The sequence below is a fragment of the Lycorma delicatula genome, chromosome 6, assembly GCF_047948215.1.
Source record: "Lycorma delicatula isolate Av1 chromosome 6, ASM4794821v1, whole genome shotgun sequence".
Classification (NCBI taxonomy): domain Eukaryota; kingdom Metazoa; phylum Arthropoda; class Insecta; order Hemiptera; family Fulgoridae; genus Lycorma; species Lycorma delicatula.
This window is the reverse complement of record NC_134460.1, coordinates 107212273-107236279: the sequence shown is the minus strand read 5'-3', so window position 1 is coordinate 107236279 and position 24007 is coordinate 107212273. Positions and strand designations below refer to the sequence as shown.

The 24007-nt window shown below is 28.8% G+C and overlaps 1 protein-coding gene across 5 annotated transcripts in view; it reads left to right on the top strand.

The window, feature by feature from the left end:
- The window catches only part of Lar (tyrosine-protein phosphatase Lar), a 1154003-nt gene that overhangs the window by 494989 nt on the left and 635007 nt on the right, over positions 1–24007 (top strand). The window lies entirely within an intron of this gene.

The following is a 24007-nucleotide window of genomic DNA, read 5'->3' as shown; positions in this document are numbered from 1 at the left end:
GTAAAGTTTTTTGATATCGGCCCAGGGCCAATATTGGCCCAGGGGATAGAACAAAATGGTGTTTCGAAGACAAAAAACATCTTACATTCCTTAAAAGGCAGAGTATCGAATCGGTTTAGAGTGGTCGTTAGTCTTGTAAACATTACCTAAAAATTTTGTCTGAAACAATTTTTGATATGACCAACCCTTACGACAAGAGATGACAAAACATGCCAGACCGTCGGTTGAGGTATCCCAAGTTCTTTGCTCGCTCTACGGGTTGACTTTCTTGGGCTAAGTACAAAACTTTCTTTAATTCGTCTCACGTTCTCTTCTGCCACAAGCGATCGGCCCGTGCTCTTGCCTTTAGGGAGACACTCTGTTTATTCAAACTGGTGAAACCGATGACATATGCTCTTGCTTATTGGAGGGTCAACGTTAAATCGGAGACGAAACGCACGCTGCCCTGCAGTTGCAGACAGATTTGCCGTACTCAAGAACACAGAGACCCTTGTGTTGCATTGTTGCCATCTTACTCATAACAGACATGTAATGGCGACGCAAGGACTCTAGCCGTAGTTTACGCAGCTACATGCGCTCTAGCTACGTTATTCGAAACTTTCGGGCCTAGTCTCAACTGCTCCGTAGATTTTCATATACAATGTATACAGTTCAGGAGATATAGTTTCCAAACTGAGTCTATCATTTAGAATTGCTGTGTATTATAATTTACGTTTATAAATAATATATTAAATATTTAACCAGTTATGTATGATTAGTTGAACTTCTAATTTTATTTAATCCTTTTTCCAGAACTAATCGTTATGGTTAAAATTCTATTCAGAGGAAACTTAAATTTGAGAACTTGAACTTTTATATTGATAAAGCACCATAATTCTCATTTTACCGCAGATTTTTACAATTTTTAATATTGAATTTTTCAACAGCCGTACGATATTTTATTGCGTAACCTTTTTTTATTCGTAAAATTTTCCTGATCATTTTATGATAATTGATATTGTATCTATATTTTTGAATTTCTTTCGAAACTCGTTAAGCTATAAAAAATTTATATAAATCGTATTTGATGTTCGCTTCTTTTTGTAAAGAGTTTTGTAAAACACAATGGAATTTTTATATTATAACACAGTTCGGGTTTAGTAAAAATAAAACGTTATAAAATAGGAGTAATGGACTTTTATTTTAATCCTTAACGTTTTATGAATAAACAGGCGAGCTGTTTCGTTATAAGCTTCTTGACTTGCCAGAGGGCATTTCGGTTGATACCAGTACATTAACTTCAGTGTATTATTAAACAAATGGAAGGAATTTAAGATTAAATTTTTAAATCAGAGTTAGATGATTCATAAATATTAATTTTAAAATATCTGATTTTCAGTGTTTTATCGATAATAATCATTACTTTCAATAATCTCTCTTTCTTCACATATCTTTGAAAATTTATATATATTGTCTTATTTTAAGCTATTTAAAATAATTATTATTAGAAGTATTAAAGGAATCTAGTAAAAAATAGTTTTTACATTACTTCAGATATTTCATAACTTTTTGTAAGTTTTTTTTTTTTTTTTTTTGTCTTCAGTCATTTGACTGGTTTGATGCAGCTCTCCAAGATTCCCTATCTAGTGCTAGTCGTTTCTATCAGTATACCCTCTACATCCTACATCCCCAACAATTTGTTTTACATACTCCAAACGTGGCCTGCCTACACAATTTTTCCCTTCTACCTGTCCTTCCAATATTAAAGCGACTATTCCAGGATGCCTTAGTATGTGGCCTATAAGTCTGTCTCTTCTTTTAACTATATATATTTTTCCAAATGCTTCTTTCTTCATCTATTTGCCGCAATACCTCTTCATTTGTCACTTTATAAGTATATTCACTTTTTGTAAGTATATTTTTTAAACTGTTATGGCGCTAACATTGTAAATTAGTTTTTTTTAATTTTTTGTAGTATAAAACATGTGTGTTTTAAAAAATACTTATTAAATACATATTAAGGTTTGTTCTACATAATTTCTTTAAATAGCTTTAATATTTCTTCTAATTGTTAATTTCCCGCATGTAATGCGGAAAAAATATGAAATAAAGGCTTCTAAACCGCCAACTCACTCAACAGTTGTACGGTGTTAAAGGTACAGTGGGTTAAAAGCGTCTTCTCTTGTATTATTAACTTTTATTATTATTATTATTATTATTATTTGTATTCAATAAGGATATTAATATTTAACTTTGCATTGCTTATTTACGGAATTTTCACTAATCATTAAATTTTTTATAGTTCTTTTGTTATTTTATCCTCTTTTTACTATTTATTTTGCATTGTTTATGATTGTAAACGAGGACAAGTTCTCAAATATAAGAAACCGTGTTATTCTTGGGGAAGATTAAAATATTATTACCACTTTTATTAAGCACTATGATAATGAAAAGAAAAATGGTAGTTACTTCATCCTTCTTCTATCGCAAGATGATAGTTATCGTTTTCCTGCGTGTGAAATTAAGTTGTTTTCTCTGTAGATTGGTGTTGATCGCACCGATTCTACCGATCAGGTCCAGGTATTACGTTAATTTGGTTAGTTAATATGGTCATGTTAATTTGTTTAATTTAGTCTGGGAACTCATCGTAATGCTTTACCGGTATTTTTTACACACTTTGGCCGTAATAATTAAATAAATTTTATTCTGATCGGTATATAATAATACTAAATTTATTGAACATGGTTCCGCTAGTATATTTTAATAAAATAATTAAAAGTAATTAATAAATATTATATCCACCTTACTAGCAAATAAGTGTTAAGTCCAAGAGATCTTTCGGTTTTTCAAACCATCATCAGGAGTTAAAATATAATTGAGTCAAAAGTTGAAATACGTATACAGTCATGACTGCATGTTAACAGTATACTGAAGAGAATATAAAGATACTCTAGTGGAACTCACGCTTTTATTTAACTAAATATTTTCATTACTTTTAATTTTAAAATTTAATAATTATTACATTTATTTATTAGATATTTATATAATTTATTTTTTACTTTTCAGTGCATTTTTATATTTGTTAATATATTATATTTTTTGGTTTAAAATTCTCAATTTGATTTAATTCTTATTTTTTACTTTTTAGAGGGCTTTTCTAATTTGTTTCCTTTTTTTATTAATGTTAATATTAGTTAAATGAAAGATTTTTAAAAAAATAATTTTTTATATGTAATCAAATATATTTTTGTAATTTTTTTTTGTATTTTTTTTTTTAATTTAAATTAGCCCTGAAAATCTCTCATCATTAAAAAAAATTTCGTTTAAAGCTAAGTATTACAAAAAAATCATGTTTTTTATATTACGCCACGATATTTTTCCACATTAATATTTTTTTATTTACATCGCTAAAAATATTGATTTGCATTTAAAACAGAAGAGTAAAATTGAACATTTATTTTAAGTATTGGCGCAGATAACCAGCTTAAAATTTATTTTGACCTACCAGACGTCAATCTGAACTCTCTTTCTTAATTAAAGCTCAAAGCTATGAAACTATTTTTTCACATAAAGCATCTAGTTGTGAGGTATATCAAGCAGTTTTAACTTTAAATTAAAGTAGAATAAATTCAGCACTTCCAGTCAAATATCCAACGATGTTTGCTATATAGCAGAAAACTAAAACTAATCACAGAAATTAGAACAATTTTATAATGAAACATGAAATTTCAAAATTCAGTGGTAATTATAAAAATAAAAACTGGATCTAATCAAAATCGTTAAACGTTTAGATATCAAAATTATTAAAACGAGGCGTATAAAAATAATTTTTATTTCCAGTAATAGCTAATCGTTTATTTTTGTTACAAATGTGAACTCGTAATTTTAAAAGCAACCTATTGTAGTAACAGTTGCGTCTGTTGTTACGGAACTCTGGTGGGAGTTTCTTGAGCATACTAGAATTATTGTCTCGCGATGTAGAAATATAAAGAAAATAAATTATCGATTTGAAAGTAATGTTTTGGATCATCGCAGAACAAATGTATTAACAAAGTGGATGACAAGTGTAATAACAAATAAATAACAATTGGGTATGCGACAATGTAATCCATTTTGTTATTGTGCTGCAAGTTGTGATGAAAGGTGAGAGGTGAATTCGGTTATAAAACGTGTTGTTTTCTCAAAATTATTAACTTTGCCTGACAGTTTGTTAATTTTTTATTAGACTTGCAATTAAAATAACGTCATCGAACTGAACCGATCTGCTGGTAAAAATAAAATCTGATAAAATAATTGTCCACCCCATGCTATATAATAAGGTTATTTTTTTTGTACAAAAAAAATACGCTTATTATTTGGACATATTTATCCTGTCAGTAATGGAGGTTGAAAATTTAAGCATAAATATTAGTATTTAAATTACATTATTTAAATGTTTTTCCGTATACCATATTTTTTTTTCTTCACTGTACATTTCAATCGGTTGAAAAGTAATATTTTCTAGATAATTCGTTAGTTAAAATACCAGTGGATATCTTTTTCTTCCTAATTTATTTTTAAATGAAAGAAATTTAATTAATATACCCTGCCATTCGAATATCCGAGCCCTTTTTTTCCTCAAACAATTCTTCTCTCAAAAACTACCGTACGTTTACTGATTTGCTTTAAGCTATAACCGACGAATAGAGGGATGGTTTTTGAGATCCATTTAATGAAAATTAATTTGAAGTATATTAATTACATGCAGCTGCATCCACGACTTTATTAAATGGATTAATTGATATGATGTTCAATTTTCAACTGAAATTCTGTTTTATTCTTGTCTTTTGTCTCTATTCTATATAATACATTTTACGTCTTTTTTTAATTTTTCATTAATATAAATTAAAATAATTTTTTTTCACTTAATTAAAAGTAATTATTCGTTCATTACTGTACGTTATTTAATTAATAGGCAGATTTAAACAATATTTCTTATCATTATTTATTTTTATTAAATTTCTTTTTAAAGTTTTTTGTTTGTGATTTTATATACTGCTTTATTTATTTATTCTTTCTACTGTTCTCTTTTATTTGTATTTTTTATATTGCTGTTATTCAGCTTCTCTTTAATTTTTCTCGTCAAAAAAAACGCTTTTCGAACTAATAGAAAATTTAACACATTGCTAATGATCTAACACATGCAGTAGCATAATTAATTACCACTTATAGATTTATTTAAAAAAAAAAAAAAAATTGTGGTTTCTAAAAACGTACATTTTTTCAAAAAGTGGTCACTTTATGTCCTAGATCATAGTTCGGCAACCTTTTTGTCAGTAAGGGCGCAAAATAAATTCAGAAGTTATTGGGGGCTCCACACTACCATTGCACAATAAGCAGATACATTTGCCTTTAAAGTTAATAAAACAAAATTGTTTTTCCCAGTCACATTAAAACAATATATTCTTTTTCTTTTACAATTATTAATGATGGGTGATTTATAAAATCCGTTTAACCAGTACGATACGTATTTGATAGTGAAAAGCGCGACTATCTTGCGTGATATGGTTACTAATAATATTTAGATAATAAAATATAGACAATAATAATAATAATAATAATAACACTCAAAATACGTAGTACTCAGAATACGGTAATATACTACCAAATTTATCAGAAGCAATAATATTCCTACCTGCTAAGTAGCAAGTGTGTCAGTGTATGCCCTTGATTGCTATTTGCTGACACTGAGCTTGCGCAATTATATTGTCTTATATACGCGCGATGCCGTTACGGTTATTAGTCTTAGTAGGTGTTTAATATAGTGAGGGGGTATAAAAATCTCATCGAGGGCGCCATGGCACCCGCGGGCGCCGCGTTGCCGACTCCTGTCATCGATGATTATAATTTTTTAACTATTTAAAAATATTTGGTTTTTTACTTCTTATAAAATAAATAACTATGTATGATACTGTGCGTTTGGAAGTGCATGAGTAGATGGACAATAATTATATATAAGGGCGTGTGGGTGAAATAACTGACATCATATAAAATGTACAGGTGGCGCAACCAATCTTGATGCTTGGTGCCAAGGCAGCAACAGCTGCACTTCCAATCATTCTACTATCCTTTTAGCATAACATTTGATTCATTTCCCCTAACAGCGAATGGATATTCGTAAGATATATCTATCTAATAATATCTGCCTTTTTTTACAATTTATTTTAGTTTTTTAAATTATCGGTTATTAAAATAATTTTATACTATTAAAAAACACAAATTTTAATTTGTATTTTTTTAAATTCGAATCGGATGGTTTTTATGGATTCAAATATTTTTGTTAATTTTTCCCTGTTTTCCTTTATTAGTGGAATTACGTAATCTAATGACTCATAAAGACAAAAATAGTTCTCTGACAATTATTTTTGCTGATTAGTTTTAGCCTGCTAATTTTTTGTAAGATATAAATCTATTTATTATTTTCATTGTTAATTTAATAATTATTTATTCCTGTACAAGGTGTTTTTATTATTATTTTTTTAATGAACGTGATAAAATATTAAACTCTGTATCCGTTCTGTTTCCTAATTTGCAAAAGATGTAACTCAAAACTGCCAGTGTTTCGGGTAACCGAAGGCTAGTTTGCCGTGCTGATCCGATTGATATGATTTTAAATTTTTTTTCTAATTTTCTTGTTTTCATGGAAGTTTTGACATCGATAGATATCATTTTACATTTTATGGATGGTAGAAGTACGAACATTTTATTTGTTTATTGTAATTATAAAATGTTAATAACATAACAATATTAGTCGGCTGCGCCCCCTGGCCGCGAAGCGGCCAGCATTTCAACATCTTTCTTACCATCTTATGATATAGCGAGAACCAGTGTTGTTCGCTCATATCTCTACTCAGAGTTAAGAAGAAATGTTGGGTGAGGCCTCATTAGGTGTAACCTGATTCTCCGGATGATCTAAACCATTGCCTGTCACATTAGATCAATTAGGTTTCGAGTTATTGCAATTGTCGTGTTTTCAGCAATTCTCTTACCACATGTTACATAGAGAATATATTTTTATTTATTTTTGTAAATGATAAAAAACGAAGAATTATGTTATGAGGTCACGTAAGATAAAACTTAGATTATATATTTCTTAACGAACCATTTGGTTGAAATTAATTTAGTTATACCATAGCCTTGTTCCTTTCTCCGTTATTCTTCAGCGTTTTAATCTATTTAAAGAAGACTGGTACGAATTACGATAAATTATCCGAATAAAATATTCCGTTTTATTCCACTTTTTTGATGGTAGTGCAGTTTAATATTCCATAACGTTATTAATAATTCATACAAAAAATTACTGTTAAAAACGAAGTATTTTGAAAAAAAAGAGTTTTTTTCTGTCGCTTAAATGTTATTTTTAAATTTTACAATTGTCGGGAACAATATGTGATCGACGTTTTTATTTAAAAAATAATTTAATTCTACTTTTGGTGAAGATGAAATCTATTTACTGACCTACGGGTTGTAAACAACAGTACTATTATTATTATCTCGATCTTTTACTACGTAAGAATACGGACGTTTCATAATACCATATAGCAAAGAACTCTACAGAGTACAGTGTTTTTCTAAATTACAGATTACAGGATTCCTTTGAATTTTTACTCCTTAGTACGAAGTATTGAAGTATTGTGATCGCGAAAAATTTCGGTTTTCTGATTTCAATGGAAATATCCATTTTGACCATCCCTGAATCCATTTTGACTATTTTCGGCGTGACGTCTGTACGTACGTACATACGTACGGATGTGCGTATATATCTCGCATAAATAAAAAAAGATTAGCCGTAGGATGTTGAAATTTTGTATTTAGGGCTTTTATAACACCTGGTTGTGTACCTCTCCTTTTGATTGAAATCGACTGGACCAAAACTGTCCAAAAAGCCCAAAATCCAAAACATTTTGATTTTGGAGTTTTTCTTAACTGCAGTAATAAGCCTTTATTGTGAGCTTTTCAACGATATATCATAAGTGGTACTTATTTTCATTGGTTCCAGGGTTATAGCCTAATCAAATTTTAATTAATGAAATATTTGGATCTTTACAACGGTCAGTTATTTTTACACGGATTTGAATACTAGATCGTGGATACCGGTGTTCTTTGGTGGTTGGGTTTCAATTAACCACACATCTCAGGAATGGTCGAACTGAGACTGTACAAAGCTACATTTCATTTACAGTCATACATATCATTTTCATTCATCCTCTGAAGTATTATCTGAACGGTGATTACTGGAGGCTAAACAGGAAAAAGAAAGAAGAAAGGGGAAGGCACATCGATTCAAATCCAACTTTATTTCCTTTTTTTAACTTCTTTTTTAATTTAAATATATTGATTCTTTAATAATTTATTTATATAATAGCTTCCACTTACCAACAATTTTTACTAGTATGTTCAGATGTTTTTTCAGTATTTTAATCCACTTGTTAATTAAATTATTTTTTAAAATACATAATATTCATGTTAAAGCAAAATTTACAAAAAAAATAAAATCTTAATTAAGAACTGAAGTATTAATTTTTTTTTTTAAATACCTAAACGGCGGATAAAATTGCGTTGTTAAATTTAAATGAACATTAATATTTTTATATTAACGAAGTTATGGTACATTGAAATTATATTTGAAAAGTCAGGGTATTTTTTACGCGTAATTCATGGTAATTACTTCTAGTCTTCTTTAATTAAATTAAAAGTATCAAAAAAAATCAAGAAAAAACAATAAATTATTTCGAAACCTAATTCCAGAAATTGATTATGATAAAAGAGCAGAGAACAGTGCAGCTATTTAATTTCGTGTTCTTTAAATATTCGTGTATATGATGCGCCCGTATTATTATTATTTTTTTTTTTAAGAGAAATTAGAAAAATATTAAAGTTATTACAGTCAAAGATTTTTAATTTTAATGTGTACTTAGTTTTCTCTCCTTTATATATTGAGATTAATATTACGTGACATTACATTTAAAAAACTCCAACTAGAAAATAAAACTGTGAGCTTTGGTTATTAATTTTAAATTTATTTTATTGACTGCTATGTTTTCGAGCAGATAAATTTAGTAAACGGAAATTCTATTTCTCAATTTGTGCACTAGTATCGGCATTTTGGTATTAACTTTATTTTTCCATTTTTATTTTTGGATCACGCTGTTATAAACTACTGCTACTGGCTAGCTTTAAATGGTATAGTATTTGAATGTTTGTCACGTTCTAAACTGTATTTTTTTTTCAATTTCATCATTTTATTGCAGTCACTCTTGTTCCTTCATTTTTACAGTTTTGTTTTTTTTTTTTTAACTGAAGTAATTTTTGTCTCATTTGTTACGTTTACAGTGCTTTTCTACTATTACCTAATTTACTGTAATTTATTTCATGACTTTTTTTTTTAAGAAACATATTATAAATTTTATTCTTTTAGTATTTATTTTGTTGCTTCTTTTAGTTCGTATTATACTAAAGTTATATTATGTAATTTTTAAAATATTTTTTTAGTAAATATTTGGATTTCTTTTGATTGTTAATAATATTTTTAAATTACGAAATTCAAATATTAGTTAAATTAACATAATATTTAAGCGATTTCTATATATAAGGATAAACTAAACCGTTTTTTTTCTCTTGTAAAAGTGGGCACCAACTGCTACGGTCATAAGCCCGGGGGAAATTGGTAACGTTTGAAAAGATGTCATGCCTGAACGGGATTGAAACCCGAGACCTCCTCACGAAATTCTGAGATGCTACCTACTCGGCTAAGGAGGTCGTGGCTGAATACCAACAATTTGTTGTTTTATGAATCTATTACAATGTCATTGTATTAACAAATCGAACATTGGACGTACTTTATATTAATAAAATATTTTGATGTATTGTCTTGTTTATTACTATGGATTTAGTCGGTAAAGATTTTCACTTTTCTACAAAATTTGGATTCATTTTTACTTGCCTTTCTCGGTCGTCGGTGTATGTATTAACAATTATAATACCAGTCACAATTCTGTGTATTAAAATGATACCAACCCGTAAATCGTAACGTTTCTATATCTTAGTATATATTAAGTACGGGAGGGCACGAAAACTGACGAATCGGTCTAGTTGAGGTTGGAAACGTATTTTAAGGCGTCTATCGGTAGGTGGTGGTGATTTTAAGTGGGCGTGGCATAAGATTAAAGATCTTTCGTAAGCTATAAATGCCCAAAAACTTAAACAAAATTCGACTTCACATGTCGCATGTGACGGACAAGCTTCTATTTTTCGATTAGTGATTTACCCAATATCAGAGTTTTTTGGATTCTGTAAGCCAGTTATATTATTATCATAACACTTACGCGATGGTTTACTTCGGTAAAAAACTTGCTATCTACTTCGAATGTGATGTATGATTTTCACCAGTCGAATATTAATTATAAATTTATCTTTCACATATATCCTTACTTTTTCATTAAGATCGGGAATAAACAGGTATACGTTAAATCATTTGTGATTCTGATTCTAAAATTGTCAAAAATATGCTGGGTAGGAAGCGGTTTTCCGACCTCATTTCGGATGTAATGAGGTATCATTTGTACGCTTAGAAAACTATCTCTCGTCAGCTTTATTCTACTCATAATGAATCGACTGCAATTTAACCTTGATTATTTTACTATATGTCCCAAGATACACACCTCTCTTAAATAATTGACCAATAAGGTGTTTTGTTTTTAGTTATGTCTAATTATTGTTGACATATGACTGAAGATATTATCCGAATGTAGATAAAACTAAAAGCCGCAAATTTTGTGACCGCGATTTCGTTTGTGTATTTATAGTTTCTTGCTTATTGTAGTTTCACTGCCTATTTGTTTTACCGGATAATATAAATAATAGCATAGTTACAAGCCGTTTAAACGAATATATGTTTCGGAAATTCTCGATTGTTCTAATAAAAAGCTACGGAACTTCCTCATGAATTATTAAATGATCTCATGATGAGATCGTGAGTAGCAAATCTCATGATTCTCATGAAATCTCATGATTAGCAAATAAGCTCATGATGACATCGTAACGTAAATTTTATACGAAAATTGTAAGAATTGCAACAGCACAGTCCACAATTATCATTAATAAGAGCTTATATTAACTCTAATCCAGCTTCATGTGACGTTTTATCTTTGTCTCGGTCCAAAAATTTCCGTTTTTTACAGCTGTTCAATGGACTCTATTCCTTTTTATCCTATGACAATCTGTAGCCTCAATATACATCCTGTATCTTCAATTATGTTCATTTATTCCAATATTTTTCTATCTTTATATATTACATCTCCATCTAGAACCAGGTTCATGTAGGATTCCTAAATGGCCGATCAACATTTTCTTTTTTGCAAGATTCTCTTAGATTTCTTTTTTTACCAGTTCCTCTTCATTTTATATCCCTTAAACCCACTTAATTTAACATCCAAATTAGAAGTTCAATCCTATATTCTTCGTTTAACCGGTTTTCGGTTCTTAATTTTTCGATACTACAAAAGGTAGCAATTTTTTCAATAATTTTTAACTGCTAAATTATTGTTTGAAATCAGCAGATTTATATTCTGCATAAACGCACTCCTGAATTATACCATTTGATATTTTCTTTATTTCGCCTAGGTTTTTGTTACATAAAAATTCATTTTTAAGTAAAATTTTCCAAATTTCTCTTCCTTCGTCTAGGTTTTTGTAATATAAAAATTCATTTTTAAATAACATTTTCCAAATTCTGGTAATCTCTTATTTTAGTATTTAACTTTTCATTCTCCATTTTTTGACCCGTTTCATTAAATTCGTTTTGTCTTAGTTGCTTTAAACGTGATGTCTCCCCAACAATGAATTCATACCATTCATTACTTCTTTTTTAATTACTTTTTAGTCCAGCTAAAATAATATCAATGCGAATTTGCTTATAGATATATATTTTTGTTTTGTCCGTGGTTTTTTACTTCCCCTTCAGATTTTTCATTTATTCCCTTTGTAACTTCTCCAATCTAAAAATTAAAAAGCAGTAGGTACAGGTTATATAACTTTATCTTACGCTTTCTATACTATATTTTGCTTTTCCAATTTTCTCCTGTTACTACAACTGTTTGATGCTTGTGAAAATTATTTCTACCTCCTTTTTTCATTATATTTTATTCATATTGTTCTATATTTCGACGTAACGTAATAAAAAAAAAATGTCAATATGTAACACAAACCGTATAAAAACATGTTGTTTATTGTTTAACACTTGCAAAAAAAAAAAAAAAAAAAAAAATCTAATTTGAATGTCTCGTTTATCAGATAGTAATGGAATATCATACCTTTTAGAACTGCATCATGAAGTATAAAGTTTTACATTCATGTAGCTTACATAAAGATGTAAACTTTAATTTTGTAATTGTATAAGTTTTCTTTCTACGGAAATAATTTTTAGTAAATATTTATTAATTAAATAAATGTTTTATTACTTTCCCGTCGAACATAGCTAGAATATCTGTATTCAAGAGGAAAGTATGGCGGTCATGTCAAAAATGGGGTATAGGATGTTTTGCAAATGTTTTATATGTTTTATGTTTTAAGAGTTCAATTAGTTCATCTTGACCAAAAAAACATGTATGTGTATTTGTTACTGTGCTTTTGGACTTATCTCAGGTTTGACGGAACCGATTTTCTTTAAATTTAGCAAACACGTTTATTATCTCTATATATTATATAGAAATATTCGTTGATTATATTATTCTTTTTTCAAAATTCATTAAGAGAGTGGGCGAATATCGTAAAAAAGCCAATTTCGATATTCTTCTGAGGCATTTTAGAGAAAAATGTATTAAAGCAAATGTATTACCTACAATGCATATGTAAATTATAAAAAAATTTTAGAAAATCCACCCTCACGTCATAAAATTGAAATATATGTTTTTTGTACTTTTGCTTTATCTTCCTTCGGTTTAAATCCTTTTCTAAATTTGTTTTGAAAATTTATACTACATTTATGGAGCTATCAAGCAAGAATTGTCACAAGTTTTTCTTCAAAAATGGGGTATAGATTGTTTTGCAAATGTTTTATATGTTTTATGTTTTAAGAGTTCAATTAGTTCATCTTGACCAAAAAAACATGTATGTGTATTTGTTACTGTGCTTTTGGACTTATCTCAGGTTTGACGGAACCGATTTTCTTTAAATTTAGCAAACACGTTTATTATCTCTATATATTATATAGAAATATTCGTTGATTATATTATTCTTTTTTCAAAATTCATTAAGAGAGTGGGCGAATATCGTAAAAAAGCCAATTTCGATATTCTTCTGAGGCATTTTAGAGAAAAATGTATTAAAGCAAATGTATTACCTACAATGCATATGTAAATTATAAAAAAATTTTAGAAAATCCACCCTCACGTCATAAAATTGAAATATATGTTTTTTGTACTTTTGCTTTATCTTCCTTCGGTTTAAATCCTTTTCTAAATTTGTTTTGAAAATTTATACTACATTTATGGAGCTATCAAGCAAGAATTGTCACAAGTTTTTCTTCAAAAATGGGGTATAGATTGTTTTGCAAATGTTTTATATGTTTTATGTTTTAAGAGTTCAATTAGTTCATCTTGACCAAAAAAACATGTATGTGTATTTGTTACTGTGCTTTTGGACTTATCTCAGGTTTGACGGAACCGATTTTCTTTAAATTTAGCAAACACGTTTATTATCTCTATATATTATATAGAAATATTCGTTGATTATATTATTCTTTTTTCAAAATTCATTAAGAGAGTGGGCGAATATCGTAAAAAAGCCAATTTCGATATTCTTCTGAGGCATTTTAGAGAAAAATGTATTAAAGCAAATGTATTACCTACAATGCATATGTAAATTATAAAAAAATTTTAGAAAATCCACCCTCACGTCATAAAATTGAAATATATGTTTTTTGTACTTTTGCTTTATCTTCCTTCGGTTTAAATCCTTTTCTAAATTTGTTTTGAAAATTTATACTACATTTATGGAGCTATCAAGCAAGAATTGTCACAAGTTTTTCTTCCTTGTACGAAGAAAAGGAAGCATTGTGATCGCGAAAAATTTCGGTTTTCAGATTTCATCGGAAATATTCGTTTTCACCTGATTTCATTTTGACTAATTTTGGCGTGATGTTTGTACGTACGTATGTATCTCGCATAACACAAAATCTATTTTTGACTTTTTGGACTTTTGGACTTTTTGGATTTTGGACTTTTTATTAACTGCAGTAATAAGTCCTTATTGAGATTGATCTTATATATTAAAGCTGAAAAGCTATTTCCAATCTGTGTGGGAGTTCTACTGGACGGATCGGGCTGATTTTTTTTTTCATTCTACTCGGAATGACCCACAGATATGTCATCGGGCGTCATCGGACCTCAAACTTGAATCTCCTCTGAGAATTCCTGAAAAAATGAAAATGTTGATGTGTTACTTAATTGAGGAATTTTCTGAGGTTATTACTGGCAGGAAAATCACTTTGATGGTCTGTCTATGCTTGATGACACATTTGCAAGCCAATCGGAGCAGAAATAAAATTCAGCCCGATCCATCTAATAGAACTTCTGGATGGACTGGAAATAGATTTTAAGTACAATTTTTCCTGTGGTAAGAAAGGAAAGGGAAAATCAAGGGGGTTGGGGTGAGACGTCTTGTAAGTGGAATAGGTTTTTACCTGATTTTTACTTCTTTGTAGGAAGTATTGTGATCGCAAAAATTTCATTTTTTAGATTTCAAAGGAAATAACCATTTTGACCATCCCTGAATCCATTTTTACTAGTTTCGGCGTGACGTCTGAACGTACGCATGTATCTCAGAAACAATTAGGCGTAGGAAATTGAAATTTTGTATTTAGGACTGTGGTAACCATCTAGTTGTGCACCTCCCATTTTGATTGCTATCGACTGAACCAAAAGTATCCAAAAAAGCCCCAAAAAAAAATTGGATTTTGGACTTTTTCTTAACTTCATTAATAAGCCCTCATTGTGAGCTTTTCAACAATATATTGTAAGTGGTACTTATTTTCATTGGTTCCAGAGTTATAGCCAAATAAAAATTTAATTAACGAAATATTTGGATCTTACAAGGGAAAGACACATCAGTTAGAATCAAACTTTTTTTTAATTTAAATATTTTGATTTATTAATAATTATTAACCTCCGATTGTAAAAAAAATGTTTACGATAAATAATATTTCAAAAAGATAAAAAAAAAAATATGAAAAAATATCAAAAGTTATTAATGAAATAAAATTTTCAGTACTTTTCATAAAAAAAATGTATATATGTAATTTAATAGGCGTACAAGGAAATATTGTGGTGTCCATATCAAATTTTTAAAATTATTTTTGTTATAAACGTAAATTTTTTAATATTATTTTTAACATTTTATTGTCTTATTACGAACATTTTGGAAAAGTTTGGTTATAAAAAAGTTTACTAATCGTATTAGTAAATTCTTGTTATTGTTCTATAAAAAGATAAATTATTTTATTATAAAAATAAATGCCAGACCCTTAATGCTTGAATTTTGAAAACTAGAAAATTAAAAAACCGTTCCAAGGAATTTTATGACTTACCGGCATAGCCGGAAAAGTCATGAAATAATTAGCCAGCTTTTTTAAAATTTTTGTCGCAGTTGTTATACAAATGTAAATTATTTTTAATGCCACTTAAATATTATTAGAAAAGTGCTGCTTTGTCTGATGGTTTACTTTTCATGTATTTCTTTATCAATTATTACCCTCCACATAATTGCGAATATAATAAAAAATATAATAACCGTAATAGCTACAACAACAATAATAATAACTGGTAATAACGGGATAATAATGATTGTCTGTGGTAAGCCATTGTTACTTAATGTGTGTGCGAGTATATCTGTCGGACTGGACGACATATTAATGTAATGTGTTACCGTATCTCCTGGACTAGTGTATTGTACAAGCACAGTCATCTGTTCACATGTACAGACCACAGTTAGGTAACTATTGCGTTTCCCTCGTTTGCCTAATTAACTGTATACTCAACTAGTGACCGCTCCCGCTATTACAATCTCGATAGTGTACTGTGAAACAAAGCTATCCTAGTACATTTGTATGCGTTTACTCTTTAAATATGGATTCTGAGGTGTTGGTTCAATTGATATAATTGGTCAATTATTTTTAATAAATTGTTTTCAGGTTTAACCTTTACACTGCAAATAAGTATTCATATGGACGCGTATACTCAAGAGCACGCAAGAAATTAAGTTTCTTAATTACGGGATTTTTTCCGGTAAAGTTTTTGAAATTTTTTTTTTTTTTGATAATGAATTGTTGTAATGAATTGAAATTGCACACGTTCATAGCGAAAATAATAAAATATAAATTAAGAGCTTCATCGAATTTTTATCGTTATTAGAAAAAAAAATCCAATGTATACACCATATGACTTCTTTGTGCGCCTGTTAAATTACTTGTACACATTTTTTGATACACTTCATTTAAACTTATTTCATTTGAAAATGTGATACGATCCTTTAGTTCTTTAATAAAGTGGACAGTAACACAATTGTTAAAATATTAGTTTTTATTAATAACAAATACTTTTTTTTGTCTTCAATCATTTGATTGGTTTGCTGCAGCTCTTCAACATTCCCTATTTAATGCTAGTCGTTTCATTTCAGTATACCCCATACATCCCTAACAATTTGTTTTACATAATCCAAATGTTGCCTGCCTGCACAATTTTTTCTCTCTACCTGTCCCTTCAGTATTAAAGTGACTATTCCAGGATGCCTTAGTATGTGGCCTATTAGTCTGTCTCTTCTTTTAACTATATTTTTCCAAATGCTTCTTTCTTATCGATTTGCCGCAACATCTCTTCATTGGTCACTTTATCTACCCATCTGATTTTTAACATTTTCCTGTAGCACCACATTTCAAAATCTTTTATTTTTTCAAATAATACATTTCATAATCAAATATTTATACAATTATTAATTCAACAATCTTACTTGAAATATTAGGATAGAGTAAAAGTCCCTTTATTGCTCTTTAAATAAATGTCTGTCGAATACTGTGGTTTTAAATTATTAAGATGTAACTATTAATAAAATGAAAACAAAAATGAATAATCAGATGTTTCACCAAATCTGACGTGGACACTACATGACTTCCTTGTACGCCTATTAAATTACATATACACTTTTTTTTAAATGAAAAGTACATAAAATTATATCTCATTAATAACTTCTGATATTTTTTTTTATTGTTATTATTGAATTATTTATTGTAAACTTTTTTTTTTACAATCGAAAACTAATAATCATTAATAAATCAATATATTTAAATAAAAAAAGGAGATGTAATCTGATTCGAATCGATGTGCTTTCCCCTTCTAAAATCCAAATATTTCATTAATTAAAATTCCATTTGTCTATAACTCTAGAACCTATGATAAGTACCACTGATATATCCTTGAAAAGCTCTCAATGAGGGCTTATTACTGAAGTTAAGAAAAAGTCTAAAATCCAAATGTTTTTGGATTTTGGGCTTTTGTAGACACTTTTGGTTCAGTTGATTGCAATCAAAAAGGGAGGTGCACAATTAGATAATTACAACAGTCATAAATCCAAAATGTCAGCATACTACGGCTAATCTTTTTTGAGTTATGCGAGATACATACGTACGTAAGTACAGACGTCACGCCGATACTAATAAAAATGGATTCAGGGATGTTCAAAATGGATATTTCCGTTGAAATCTTAAAACCGAAATTTTTTGCGGTTACAATACTTCCTTTAATTCGCACAAGGAAATAAAAAGAATGTGTTTATAAACTTTAAATTCATCTTTAAAGGTATATCCCGACTAATATAGAATTAATAATATATTTCCCTAATCTTCAATATCGACCTTTTCATCGAATAATAGTTAACCTGAATGATAATTTTGTATAACATAAAGTTTAAAAAAGTATAATCCGTATATTATTAAATTGATTGCGTCCACCGCATTCAAGGAGAATGATAGACGGCAGATAGTCATTTAATAAATGAATAAATGTTAAAAGTTGTTATTTTATATCGTAGTTTATGGTTTATGACGAAGAATTAATTTAGAAGTTACTGTTATATTTTTTTATTGTAATATGTTTTATAAAGTTCAATACCAGCTATTTACACTTCTCAGTGATGAGCTATTCACACTTTCTTCTTTAGGTTGAGGAAAAATAAGGATTCCTCTTTCTATTCATAAAGTATGAATGTAAGAAGTTCCATGGCGGAGAGTATTTACTACATTTTTTTAATTTGTCATATTGTAGCTTGTCCATAATATTAATTAAAATTATAATGAGATGTATTAGTTTGAGGATTCTCATTTCGTTGCAAATAAATAGTTATTATCCTTTATAGTTGAAGGACTCGTATTTTTTTTTCATTTCATAAGAAATGTACATTTATGTAGCTGTTATGTAAATTTTCTTATCATTATTTTCACTGTTTTATCGTTTCAAGTGACGCTTATTTCTTATGAAATGATATTAAAATACAGAGGGTATAATAAAAGCTTAAGTTACCCGTGTAATATCAGTATTCTATATAATATCTAAATTACATAACATACATATATGTTAAATATATTGTGATATATAATAATAATAATATATGTATATTAATTATTATGTATAGTATATAAAAGACTAATTATTTATTTATATATACATTATGGTAGATAAGAATCATTTTTCTACTGAAAATATTTTATTATTAAGATTTGAAGACAAATAAATCAGTAATTTATTCCCTTTAAGGTGCTAAAATATCAATCATTTTTTTAATTTTATCATTAATTTTCTGCCTTTATTGTTGTTATTTTAATGTCGCAATCGTTAGGGAAAAGGGGATAAAATAGAGAAAAAGTTGTTGGAAAAATATTAATTGAAATGTAGTCATGAAATTCGGCTGTGAAATAGACGTTTAACCATAAGTTTTTTGTTGTTTTTTTTTGGTTATTTTACTTTTGATGCATTAATGTACTGAAAATATAACGATTATTATCGTATTATATTTGCAATTTTATTTTTGCTTCCTTGTACGACAAGGAACTATTGTAATTGCGAAAAATTTCGGTTTTCAGGTTTCAACGGAAATATCCATTTTGACCATCCCTGAATCCATTTTGACTAGTTTCGGCGTGACGTCTGTACAGCATAAGTATCTATCTCGCATAACTCAAAAACGATTAGCCGTAGTATGTTGAAATTTTGTATTTAGGACTGTTGTAACTTCTAATTGTGCACGTCCCATTTTGATTGCAATTGATTGAACCAAAAGTGTTCAAAAAATCTGGATATTGGACTTTTTCTTAACTGCAGTATTAAACCCTCATTGAGAGTTTATCAGCGATATGTAATAAGTGGTACTTATTTTATTGGTTCCAGAGTTATAGCCAAATAAAATTTTAATTAATGAAATATTTGGAACGGGAAGGCAGATCGGTTCAAATCGGACTTCATCTCCTTTTTTTTAATTTAAATATATTGATTTATTAATAATTATTAACATCTCATTGTAAAAAAAAAAAATACAATAATTCAATAACAATAAAAAAAAAAAATTAAAAGCTATCAGACGTTATTAATGAAATAGAATTTTATGTCTTTTTCATTTTAAAAAGAACGTACATTTGTAATTTAATAGGCCTACGATGAAGTCATGTAGTGTTCAAATCAGATTTTTTTTATTTATGATCCAAAATTCTATAATAATAAGTTCGAAAGAAATTAAACGAATTGGTCTGTTTGGATATTATTTGGATAGGCTTTGAGTATTATTTCGATATTGAATATGAATATATTTTAATAGGCGTGCAAGGAAGTCATGTGGTATCCAGATCAGATGTTTTTTATTTATGATCAAATATTCTATAACAAGATATTCGTAAGGAATTAGGCAAATAGGACTGTATGGATATTAGATATTGTTTGTTGTTAGATACCAGTTGAATTCACTTACAAAAATGGTTTAACATTTTTCAGAAATAATGAGTTTATTTTTATATCTACGCCTGCTTTAGTAAAGAAAGTTATACACAAAGTTTATCCCCGTTGCATTCTTCAAACAGATATTCAGCACTACGAATGATATCTTCTTTTTCTTCAAACGTATATTCTTCTTCTTTTTTTCATAACGTACATCTAATCTATAAAAAAGGCTTTGAGAGTTAGCGTAGTAATTTATCCATTTTTGGTTTCTATTCCTTAGTGGGTAAACAACGCCACTGATCGTAATTTCGATTTTTTTTAATTTTAGAAAAACTTAAGTAAAATTCCCCTTGAATCATAAGTTTGAATTTTATGGAATTTTAATTATAAAGTTTACCACGAAAGTTAGTTTAAATAGATAGCCTAGGCTATCTGCCTAGAAAAAAAACTTATAGACTGAGAAAAAATACGTATTAAGCATAAAATGGTTTCATTTAAACTTTCTGATAACATTAATAAAATACGCTATTAAATTTTTAAGAGGTTATTTTAAACGAAACGAGTCATTTCAGTTGTAAGTATTATTTTACTTTACATAAACAACGTGCAGTATTTTGAATTTTATTATTTGAAAATAACTCGTAATATATTCCTCTTCCTGCTCGAACGAATGATCCGCGTGTAAAATTATTATTGTTATTAAAGTTTATATTATGCTTATTCCTTTATTTAGTATTTTTGTCATCACCATTTTCTTTTACCTAGCCGACTTTTTGCTATTTCTTTAACCATACTACCACTATTAAAACATTTTCTCTCGCTTCTGTAACTCCAATTTCAAGATGCTTTTAACAGACAGGTATAATCCGAGTTTACTGCTTCGGATCAGTTTTCATCGTATACCCTTACTCTTAGTCGTATTTATTACTGCATAAAAGTACGTCTAAACTCCATTTGAAAGTAATATATACCATTATCACAATGTTTATAAATAATAAATATAAGAGTTCTGTTTTTATACCGAAATTTTATTTACTCGCTTTCATGATACGTATGATGTTAAATTTTTTTATAACATATTACGTATTTATTATTTTACGGTACGGTGAAAAAATCCAAAGTAGATATTAAAGACTAATTCATTTTTTTTATATCAAAGATTGATGTATCTGCTCACAAATGTTTCGTCTCTTTTTGATCGATTTGTGACATACGTTGCTGATTATTATTAAACTAAAAGATTCTGATCACGGTCGTAGTATGATTTAAATTTTTACAGAAAGATTATTCTGAAGAATAAGTGAATCTTTTTCAAATGCGAATACATTCCTTAATATACTGTATTAAACTACTAATGTTTATCTTATCTGTCGTAATTATATTTCAACCTGCCTTATCTTAACATAGTTACGTAGCTGCCTGTGTACTAATCGATGCAGTCAGTTATTTCAATCGTATAGTGAGTGTTTGCTGTGGTTATCAATCAATATTAGTTAGTTATTTACATCCGTCATGATTTTAATTGACTCAATTCGCGAGGTGCCAGATATACAACGTTCTGTTCGTTTTTGCAAGCCAAAGGGATTTTACGTAATCCTAGGTTATGCGTACAGAGTCCTGAAATGTCTTTTTCGTTAAGCGGCAGAGAAAATAAATGGCCTTGTGCAAAGGCGAGTTGTGAAAGTTTTTCTCGTTCAAGGAGCGGTACGTGGCAGCAATCCAAGAAACTGAAATTGGAAGTTGTTGTTTATGCCCTGTACGTATGAATAAGGAATACTAGTTTTACGTCTTGTAACAAAGAATTTTGTATGGGTAGTGCCGATGAAACCTTTTTTGAAAATTTTGTTAGGGAGGTGTACGCGGATATTTTACTCAGTAACATTTATAATAAGCGGTAATAGTATAAATGTGAAAATAGGTGGATTTTTTTTATGGGGGCTTTATGGGGATTATTAATATCGGGACGATTTACCCTCAGCAACAAGTGTTTTAGGGAATTTGCAGAGAAACAAAAGAATGTTTCGTATATGCGGTCTTTGATCGAACGAAATAGTGTTAAAAAGGATTGCATTGACCTGGAAGAACATAATTTCTATTGTCGACGGAGTTACGATAGTATGTGGAATAATCTACTAGGTCATCAAATTTTACACATCACTTTGTCTATCTTTCGGTTAACTTTCGAAACCCAATCATCGGGGCTCATACAAACACAGTGGAATGTTTATAGGTAGTAGGGAAAAGACAGAACTGCAAGGAGTGTGGTACATCCAAGATCTATGCTAGATTCCTATTTATGCGAATTTACGTGGCGCCATTGCCACATCGACAGGAACCCGTTCGAACAATGTTTGTAGGATACCGTCTTATTTTTGGCTCCACAATAGTGAATGTTATTACTGAGACTTATTTTTTACTATTATTTGCGTAATATCGATTTAGGAAATATGTCCGCTTTCGAAATAAGACCCGAATAATTTTATTGTATTTCAAGCCGTTTGCTTTATTTTTTAAAACCGTAGTATTCATTTTTTTTTATCATTTATATTTATAGCGTTTATTAGGTTCAGTTATAATTATATTGATTTTTAAGTAGAAAAGTCTTTCATTCAAATGTAATTGATCACGCCCTAAGAAGTGGTATAAAATTTTTTTATTAAGGTTACGAGATAAATTAGAAAATATTAAGCGACGAGTAGTACAAATTAATATTTCTATGAATTGGAAATCATCGATTAAGGTAATAATTTAAATTAACTTTAACAAAGTAGAATCGCGAAATTTTCTACAGAAATATTTATGTCGTCAATGAACAAAGAAAGAAAAGAGATCCTAAATTAGAGTTCTTTGGTACTCTGAATAGTATATTGTATTTAAGCATATAAAAAACGTATTGAAATTTCTATTTACTAAACAGAAATTTAAAAAAAATTAAATCTTTGAAAAAACGAAAAATCCATATTATTTTGTAATTTCCTGGTATTGGTCAACGATATTAAAAGATTTGCCCAGTTCGTGTAGGTAGCATCAGTTTGAAAACCACGCACAAAGCCATTCTTTACAAACTGGCCAAAACTGAAAACGATTCTACATAACCGGCCGACCAGTGAAAAAGCTCTGTTATTGGATTTTAAATCGGTAATTTATAGAAAAGAATGTATTCTTGTGTGAATAGTTGTTTTAGAATCCCGGTTGGGTTAGAAAGGAGGTCAAAAGATTGACGGCCAGGAACTAAAATTAGAGGGGGGGTGCTGCTTCAGAAAATTTTTTTGTGGGCCTTTTCAAGGCCATGGTTAAAGTTTTTCTGTAAAATAAAAGAACCGGAAAAAATTGATCAATAGAATAGCTGGAAGCAGGATAATATCTAATTCTACACTTTATCGTATTCAAGAATATGGTGCACGATTTTTAAACACATTGTGCTATTAAACCGTATTCGGAACCGAATAAATAATAAAATGTCAAAAAGGTAATATTTTTTAGTATGATTAGATAATAACTTAATAAAATGTGCGCTTAAAAACACTATAGTCCAGTGGTGCTTAATTTAAATTTCTTTGTATATAGAAGCAAATACAGTTTTACTAATTACTTACTCTTTCGCTCTTCCAACGTGTTTTTGTACAGAATTGGGAATCAAAGAGTCCTTGCTTTCCACCATCTTCTGATCACTGCTGAAAAAAAACAAGTAAACCGCTTTCATATTCGTTCCACCGACTAAACTAGAAAAGGAAACGAACAAGGAACGTTCCACTCACACGCGGAGTAAAAATTTTTTAAACAAATGTATTATATGTAAAAAAAATGTAAAAGTCATATTACAAAAAAATAAAGTAAATTTTATTAATAGGATAGTTAACTTACAAAATAGTACAATTTAATAAAAGGTAAATACTGAAAAAATAGAACTATTTTGCTTTAACAAACAACGAGTAATTAAAAAATAACATTCAGTTCTTTCATTCCAATATTGCTTATTTACTCGTAGTAATAAGAAAAACCACCATATTTATTAA